This window comes from Adiantum capillus-veneris, chromosome 27, assembly GCF_014529385.1.
Source record: "Adiantum capillus-veneris isolate H3 chromosome 27, ASM1452938v2, whole genome shotgun sequence".
In the NCBI taxonomy this organism is placed as follows: Eukaryota; Viridiplantae; Streptophyta; class Polypodiopsida; order Polypodiales; family Pteridaceae; genus Adiantum; species Adiantum capillus-veneris.
This window is the reverse complement of record NC_140957.1, coordinates 77,498,502-77,508,177: the sequence shown is the minus strand read 5'-3', so window position 1 is coordinate 77,508,177 and position 9,676 is coordinate 77,498,502.

The following is a 9,676-nucleotide window of genomic DNA, read 5'->3' as shown; positions in this document are numbered from 1 at the left end:
TCTTGCTCCACCATCATCAACCTGGCATGATACGACTTAAGACGCAATCCATTTACCCTTGACGTATGTAGAACACCATCCAGGTTAGCCAGCTGATATGTGCCATTTGGAAAACACTCCACTACCTTGAAAGGGCCTTCCCACTTAATCTGAAACTTCTTTTGGAAGGTGTTGTCCAGCTTACTATTGTAGCGCAAAACCAAGTCATGTTTCTTGATACCCTTACTTTTAACCTTTTCATTTATCTTTGCCAAAGCCTTATCCTGCATCTGCCCATAATGTTCCAATGCGCTCATCCTATCCAACTGGACCTCTTGTAGCTGCAAGAGCCTTTCTTCTTGAATGCATCACTAGGCGGCCCAAGCAGCTTCTCTAACATCTTGACCGCAGGCAACTCTACCTCCACAGGCAATAGTGCTTCCTTTCCATACACCAAATGAAATGGAGTAAACCCTGTACCTGTCTTCACCGAAGTACGGTAAGCCCATAATGCACTAGGCAATTCCAAATCCCAATTCTTTCCTTGGTGCTCTGTCACTTTCGAAAGAATCTGTACCAACTCACCATTGAATCTTTCATTCAAGCCATTACACTGCGGGTAATAAGGAGTGGTATGCTGGTGCCTAATCTTCATCTTTGCACATAAAAAATCTAGCAGTTTAGCTCTAAAGCCAGGCCCCTTATCTGAAAGTAACTCTCCAGTGGCACCCCAAACTTGCAACATATTTCATCATACACAAATTTTGCCACATCCTTTGCAGTGATCTGTTTTACTACTATAGCCTCTGCCCATCTAGAGAGATAGTCCACTGCTGTCAAGATATAGCTTTTGCCCCTGCTTGTGATAGGTAACGGGCCTATTGCATCAATTCCCCACTTTTCAAACACATCAAACGCCATAATGGTTTTTCGTAGCTCTGGCTTCAACACTCTCTTCCCAAATGTTTGACACCTATTGCAAGACCTACACCAATGGTGAACATCCTTGTGCAAACTAGGCCATACATACCCCTCTTGCAAAATCTTATGCAAGGTGATCTTTAGAGCAAAATGGCCACCACATGCGCCTTCGTGATTCTCTTCCAACACTCTGTAAAGCTCCTCCCGCCAAGGTACACGTCTCAACACGAGATCAGCCCCTTTCATGTATAAGACATCACCAATCAATTTGTACCTGTATGCTCTACGCACAAAGCCATACTTCTTAGACTTCTGAATCTCCTTTGGAATGATTCCTGTTAGCAAAAACTCCTCTTCTTGAGCCAAACTTTCCCGGACATGATAAAGAGGTAAAGTGGTCCTCAACACAAATAGCTCCCCAATCATGCCTTGAGCTGCTTCATGTGCCTCTCCATTTAGAGCACGTTCAATGTGTCTGATACTCCATGCTTCAAACTTTTTTAACAGGCCTTTAATTCTGAAGCACATTTCCTTCAATGAGGTGTTCTTCTGCTCTTCCACACACCCAACTTGCTTCACCACTAACAAGGCATCACCTTTTATGCTCAACCTTCGAACCCCATGCTTCAAACAAATGTGTAATCCGGCTTCCAATGTAGCATATTCAGCCTCATTGTTACTATGAGCATCCAATTTGAACCCTCTCTTGCATACTAGCTTCCCCTCTGGATCATAAAGTGCTATACCCCCTGAAGTTGCATCATGGCTCTTTCTGTATGAACCATCAAAGAACAAACACATGTGCATTGCTGATCTGTGGCACTTCTTCAACTACCTTTCTCACCACCTCTTCCTTAACAATAAGGGGATTCTCCTTGTAGGTCAACAAATCAGCTAGGGTAGCCCTTGTACTATCTTCCACTAGAAAAGAGAACTCAAACTCTTGCAGCTCAATTACCCATTTCTTCACCACATTTGACATGTTAATACCATTAATTAACTGTGGCAAAAAGGCATAACTCGTCAAGAAAACAAAAGGCCGTGGTAGCAAGTAATGACGAAATCGTCGACAAGCAAATATTACACTAGCCATCACTAGCTCTACTTCCGATAACTTTCTCTCCGATACCAACTTCACTCGGCTTGCACAATACACTGGCCTCATATAATGGCTGCCCTTCCCCTTTTGCAATAGCATGGCTCCAATGGCATCATCCCCTACTGATGGATTTACATAAAAAACTTTCTCCCAATCAGGAGCCTGCATGGCTGACAACCCCCTAAAGCCTAACACCTCTTTCACCTCTTGAAACACTTCTTCACACTTGTCATCCCATTGCAATGGATCATGCTTTGCCACTTGCTGTAATGGATAAAGAAGCTGCGAAGACAATGGAATAAACCGTGCCATGTACTTCACTTTGTGTATAAAGGTTGCCAATTGCTTCGTACTCATAGGTGATGGAAGAAGAATAATAGACTTCACCTTATCTGGATCAGCTCAATGCCATTTTCTGACACCATATGGCCCAATAACTTCACCCTTGGCTGTGCTAGATGACATTTCTTTGGATTTAGTTGTCCTCCACATTCATCATATCGAGCCAATACCATCTGCAACTTCTCATGATGCTCAGCCCTACTGCTATAGACACAGAAGTCGTCCATAAAAGCCTTAACACAACTACCAATGAATGGTTCCAACACCCAATTTGCTCTTTCTTGATAGAAAGATGGTCCATTTGACAACCCAAATGGCAATACTGTGTAGCAATAGCAGCCCCATGGCGTAATAAATGTTGTTTTTGTGCGGTCTTTAAGAGCAATCTTCAATTGAAAATAGCCTGAAAAACCATCACACACACTGTACCTCTCATAACCTGCCACTGAATCCAAGATCTGATCGATGAATGGAAGAGGATATGGGTTCTTCTTAGTGGCTGCGTTTAAGGGTTTAAAATCTACACAAATTCTCCACTTCCCATCCTTCTTTGGACTGACTACTACTGGACTCACCCATTCTGTGGTCTCCATAGGGACTATGAACCCTGCCTTCAATAACTTGTCCACCTCTTCCCGCAAGGCTTCCATTTGCTCTTGACCCATCCTTCTTAGCCTTTGCCGCACTGGCTTAGAACCTTCTTTCAGCTCTATATGCATCTCTTCGCCCTTGAACCCTCTGATCTCTTCATATGAAGTAATGAACAAATTAGGAAAACTAGCCAGCATATGCAAAAATATATCCTTCTCCGTAGCTGAGAGGTCTCCACTAATCATTTGCGTCATTAATTCCTGCTTCTTTGACAACTCAACTTTGGTTTGCATCAGCCCTTCAATCACTTCATAAGGCCCTTCACTTTCATCTTCAACTTCATTCGCAAATGCGACTAAACCACACTCCTGGATTTCTTTATCCATCAAAATAAATGCAACATCAGCATCCTCGTCACTGCTGGTAGTGCTATCACTGTCCTCATCTGTCACCGTGGAAGAGTCTTCATCACTAGACTCATCCTCATCTTCATAAAGCTCCTCTAATCGTTTCCTTGTGTCCATATTATAAAGCTTCTTGGTACCTGTCTTTCCATAGAGGCTAATTGTACCATGTCGCCAATCTTGAACAGCTCCCACTGCACGTAACCATGGTCTGCCCAGTATAATAGGATATGCTCCCAACCCTGCTGGCATCACATGAAAATCAACCACTGCCTTTGCATCATATGCCTCCACTTCTAAGCTCTTTACAACACCCAAGCATTTTACTTTTTGATGGTTTGCCAATCTGATCCGAAAACATGACACCCCAGCCACTGTGAGACCCATCTTCTCAACGCATGAGTGTGTTATGACGCATATTTGGGCTCCGCCATCCACATAACCTTGTCCCAAATTTTTCCTTTTATGCCACACATCTACTATTGGACAAATGTCTGGTAGCTCGTCCATTGCCAACACCTTCACTGAACCTCTCTCTGGCTCTTTCTCCATTGGGTTAACCATCCTCTTCCACTGTCGCTTTAGCTTAGGCACCATCTCTATAAGCTGCCCAAAAGTAACATCTGCCTTCCTGCTCGTCAGATCCTCCTTCAAGTCATAGCTTAATTGCCCATCCCCTAGTGGAAAATCTGAAACATGAAACTTTCGACGAGCTCTCCTTTTCCTCTTGGCCTTGACATCCTTGCCTTCATGGCTCTTTCCTTTCTTCTTACTAGGACCTGGGGCACTTCTTCCTTCCTTATCCTCTGTGGTCCTCTTCCCAATAGGCATCACTAATGTATCCTCTAGCTTTGATGCCTTCTCCAAGGTGACTACACTTAGCACTTTTGTCTTCCCTTTTTCCTCCTGGGTCAGTCCACTGGTTCCTTCGTCTCCCTTAATTTCGATGCCATAATCATTTGATCTAGTTAGCACCTGTCTTCGCAATGGATACATGTCTCCCCCCATCCTTGGTGGCTTATCACATTGCGGGCTGATGTGACCCAACTCTCCACAATTATAACATGTGGGCGTCTGCCTCCAAAACCTACTATTACTTTGTCCAGCACCATTCCTAGGTCTTTCTTCACCTCCTGGCTGATTTGCAAACCGCCCTCGACCTCGATTATTTCCCACTTGACCTAGCATGTTTAGGCTGAGATTCTTCATCAGATCAACCACTTGCCTCATGTCTTGCCTTAGGCCATCATCTTGCACTGCTGTAGTGACCACTGCTGGCATAACCTGAGTAGTAACAGGAACCACTGGTTCATGATGAACCCCTGACATGCGCCCTTGTAAAGACTCTATTGGCTGAAATTCAGACCTCATTGGCAAAGACTCCACCCCTAACTGGCTCATTTTCCTCAGCTTCCACTCTTTGTTCCTTGCTACCTCTAGTGCATCTTCATATGTCCTAGGCTTCTTTAGCTCCACTCTCCAACGTATATTCTCCCAAAGACCAGCCAAGAACCTGTCCTTCTTCATCATGTCAGGCGGGGGTACCTGTGGTGCTAAAGCCTTGCACATTCGCTCCCATGCCAATGAAAACTTACGTATGTACGCATCTACTGGCTCACCTTCCTTTTGCACCAAAGCCTGTACTTCTTGCCACACTTTGTCAGGGTCTTCTATCTTCACAAACTCCACTTCCAATCCATGCCTTAGATTGTCCCAACTCAATCTTATAGGTGGATCAGCCATACGCAACTCCTCTTCAAATGCTTTGGACCAAGCTCGTGCATCACTCTTCAAACAAATTTGGAGAAGGCGTAACATTTGCGTAGGGTCATGAATCTGGTTGCTAATGCAGGCAACCTCCATCTTTTCCAAAAATTCTTCGACATCTTCATCACTTCTTCCATGAAACTCGGGATAAGAGAAAGCCATGGCTACCCAAATTATGATGCTTTGAGAACCCCTTCGAACACACGTGCAAGAACCCAAAACTTTTCACTTCCCAATCCCCAGAAACTTCAATGGAGCTCAACTTTAGATAAGGACAAACACATGCACATCAAATGAGTTTTCATAGTTGATCATCGGAATGACAACAGGCAAAGGACATTCCAGGATCTCTCTCAATCTTCTTGGCCCAAACATAAAGACTATGCGCTGCTGGAAAAAGATCTTCCTGGACACATGAACATTAATCTGAATTCTTTGCGTTAAATGAAAAGGAGTGAACTGAGGGCCATTTTGATCATCCATTAAAGCCAACCATGAAGCTCCCAAGAAGGCACACCTGACTCAACCTCTGATTTTGCCAAAATTTCAGCAGCATAACAGCATAAATGGCTCAAAATACCAAAAAACCAGCCATCATAACTTGGGAAAATTTCGACAGAGTTTCCCCAGAAGTAGAGCAGTAGGAACCCAAAATATAGACTGTCTATGTATGCATAAACTGTCAACAATAGAACCCGAGCATCAAGTAGGACTCACTAGCACATAGCCTATGGCGAGGTCACGAAAAGGGTGCTCCAGCTACCTGTATCACCGAAAGGATCTCCACATTTGAGAATCCCCCAGCTCAATAAAAACCTCACGCTATCGACCCTCACACGAAAGCTAATGCAAATCGCGTATAGTCAAGTCTCAGAAATGACTATCTTCCAAACCAAATCTCAGAAATGGCTGGGACTGCCAAATAAAACCATATATGGCTCCACAAAGGCGTACAATGGCAGTTTCCACAAGTAACGTACAATCCAACAGACAATGCTCTCAAATAGGCGCCAAGTGATGCATTCCCACAACAACTGCAAGTGACATCACTGTACTCCAGCTACCTGTACCTGTGTGAATCACCTGTACCTGTCCCTGTCCCTGTTCCTGTAACCTGTAACCTGTAACCTGTAATCTGCAACCTGCAACCTGTAATCCCGAAGCTCGAAGCTTGAAGCTCGAAGCAGAAGGTACTCGAAGAAGATCCTCAGTGGGGGCACCAAAAGAATGTGAGCGGGATGAAAACAACACACAACGCCTCTATAACGACCCGACACACACTCTTGGAAAGATACACACACACACTATGGGGCACCACTCGGCTTAGACAACACACCTGGCCGAGACAGGGAACACACCTCTGGAGTGAGAGGAGAGAGACTATCCACTTGCCCACTCCACACAGACACACACACACACACACACCCAAAAAACTCAGCTCAAAAGAGGAGAATTTCTGATGTTTTGATACAATTGAGCTTGGGCCAACACCAATGGGGCAAATAGCTCACACACTATGGGTGAAAGAAGCCAGATACAATCACAAACTGGAGCAGAAACTTCGCTCATAGGAGGAACTTACACAGAAAAACAGCAGGAAAAGAGTGAGGAATTTGGCAAAATGGACAGCGCCATCGCGTCCGGAACGGCCCAAAACCCCAGTCTACAATGTCAAAATGCTCAAATCCGACCTCGGATGAGCAGTTTACGGCCAAAACAGGCTCCAAAATGGGCAAAAACACACCTGCGGCTGTTCCTCCTCTCTTCTCCACGTTTTTTCTGGTCTTCTCTCAGTTTTTTCAGTTCCCACACTTAGCCTTATTAGTTGGGCACCCTTGGCCTTTTAGATGACCTCAAACGGACCCCGAACAGGCCAAAAACTGACCTCGCAGTGCATAGTTGTCACCTTTTTGCATCATTCGCACACCTGGCACTCAGCTTTTTTCCAATAATGCATCTCGCCATCACGTGAAGTGGCCCCAAAAAAAGGTCCTCATGATGACCTTTCTGCATAATTCTCACAAGCAAACACCCACGTTGTGTCCGTCCTCATCTGCGTGCAAATATTGACCTCGTTCGCCCTCCTGACGCCACTAGATGCCATCTGACGCACCTGCTGACCTCACGTCGTCGGCCCGCGGATAGCTTCCTCGAGAAGTTTTACGCGCTACCAACTCCTCATTATTGTATAAAAAACACACTGGTACTGGTAATAGTGAAAATCGCTGCACTATGTACATGTTGTCCTACCTGTACACATGTGGGCCCCACATAACCACCTGGCTAAGGAAAATGGGCAATCCTTTATTTGATGCACCATGCATGTGTATGTACATATGCGAAATCCCTTGCTCCAAAAAACTCCTGACAACGTCATTGACACCATGCCGGGTGGGGAGCGGTTTTTGGAGGTTCTGGCATCAGATCAACCATTTGTCTTACCTTTGGTACAAGGCAATGTACCGTTTGAAGTTTTAATCTATGTCCTAGTATAAGAGGGTATACACGCCTCCTTGTAAAGAAGAAAAAAAACTTTTGCAAGTTAAGCAGTGTGTCTTTCTAGCTCTCTCTCAGTAATCATGGCAAGTGTAGCATTTCCAACATTTAAAGGAAAGAAGGGGGAGGATTTGGTAACAGACTTCCTAGATGACTTTGAAGTAGCATGTGTAGTGAGCAACACGGATGAATCCCGGGTTAGAATCTTTAAGCATCTCATGAAGCTAGAAGCTAGATCATGGTACAATGCACTTCCACAAGCAACCAAGGATGACTGGGAACCCTTAAAAACCGCTTTTAAGAGGCGCTTTGGGGGAGGTACCACTTCAGAAAAGTTGTGGGACAAGTTGAGAGACTTGAAGCAGGAGGGTCTTCTAGAATATGCCACCTATGAGTCTAAATTTGTGGATTTGTGGGAACGGTGGGTTGAGTCACTGGCTAGGGGGGAAGCTGCACCCGATTTCCTAAAAAAAGATCGGTTCACGCATGGCTTATGGTCGCTTCTCAAGGAGAAGGTGAAAGGTAGATTCCCGGCTACGTACGAGTTAGCCGTTGAGATTGCTCGCCTTAAGGACAAGAAGGTGCGAATGAAAGCCAAAGAAACCGAGTCAACAGAAGCAGGAACATCGCGTCGACCAGCAACTATGACAACCACCATACCACCACCACCGGCTCTTGGGGTAAGAGATGACCAACAAGATATGTTGGTCCATATTACTGACCAACTGCAGAATTTGTATGTCCACTTAATATAGCAAGGGAGGAGTCAAGAAAGAGATCAAGACCCTGGAAGAGCACGACGACAAAACAGGGAGTATCATTGCTACAAGTGCGGAGAAGACGGTCATGGTATGTACTACTGTCCCAAACCACGACAAAACTATAATAGAGGAGGTAGGAGGAACCAATTGTCACCCCCTAGAGAAGGAACACCCCCACCCCGAGCACCACCCCCACCAACACAAATTCTACGTCCACCCCAGACACCACTACAAGCATCCATCCCACCTCTTCCACCAGCCCCACCACCTGATCGCCCTATAAACATCATAAGGCTAGAAGAGAAAGGAAAAACCGTAGTAGTGGATCCACCCAGAGCAAAGGAGAGGGACAAGGGTAAGGAGAAGGTAACCTTTTTAGAACCACTTGAAGCCATGACTGTGAAAAGAGCTAGGAGGGAGAAAGCTACACAATCAGATGATGAGAGAAGCATGAGAGGAGAAACTAGCAAGAGGCCATCCAGGCCACGACGGAAATTGGGCATCACCAACTTCCAGCTAGGGGAAAGTTCTAAGCCCTATGATCTAACATTGGATGTGGCAGAGCAAGGACCGAAGATTACATGGCCACAACTGCCACATCTTGTACCTAAAGTAAGGCGACAATGGTCTAAAATGGTAAGTACAAGACGCTCCAAAACAAAGATAGCCAGAGCAATTTTGGGATGCAACATGGATGACATCCTTCCAATTGTCGACGTAAACATAAAAGGAAAGAGGGTTGGAAACACCTACATTGATGGAGGTGCACAAATCTGTGTAATGAGCGAAGCTATGATGCTTCGATTAGGGCTCGAGGTTGACAGGCCTTCTCCATGCAAGGCAAAGATGGCAAACAACGCAAAAGTTAAGTGTGTGGGTGTGGTAAGTTCCATGAAAATCAAAGCTTTCAACACTGAGGTAGAGGTAGATGTTTTTGTGATGCCTACTAAGGGGGAGGGCTATCCACTAATTTTGGGAAGGCCATGGTTGATGGCCATGAAGGCAAAACAGGACTGGGGTACTGGCCTTCTACGCATGACCGGTAAGAAAGGGAGACAATCTACTACGACATGAGGATTGACAAGCAGAAGCAAATGAATCTGGAAACATCGGCAGATGAAACCACTAGAGAATCTTCCAGTTCTGAGGAGGAGACCACATCCACCGACGAAAGTGACAGTTCCATTGATGTGATGGGTATCATTATGAAGGATCCACAAAGGGTAAGCACAACTAGTGATCCATCACCAAAAGGGCAACCCAATGAAGAGGAGAGCAAATCACCTGGCCTAGGAGGAAGTAGGTTGAAGGGTATG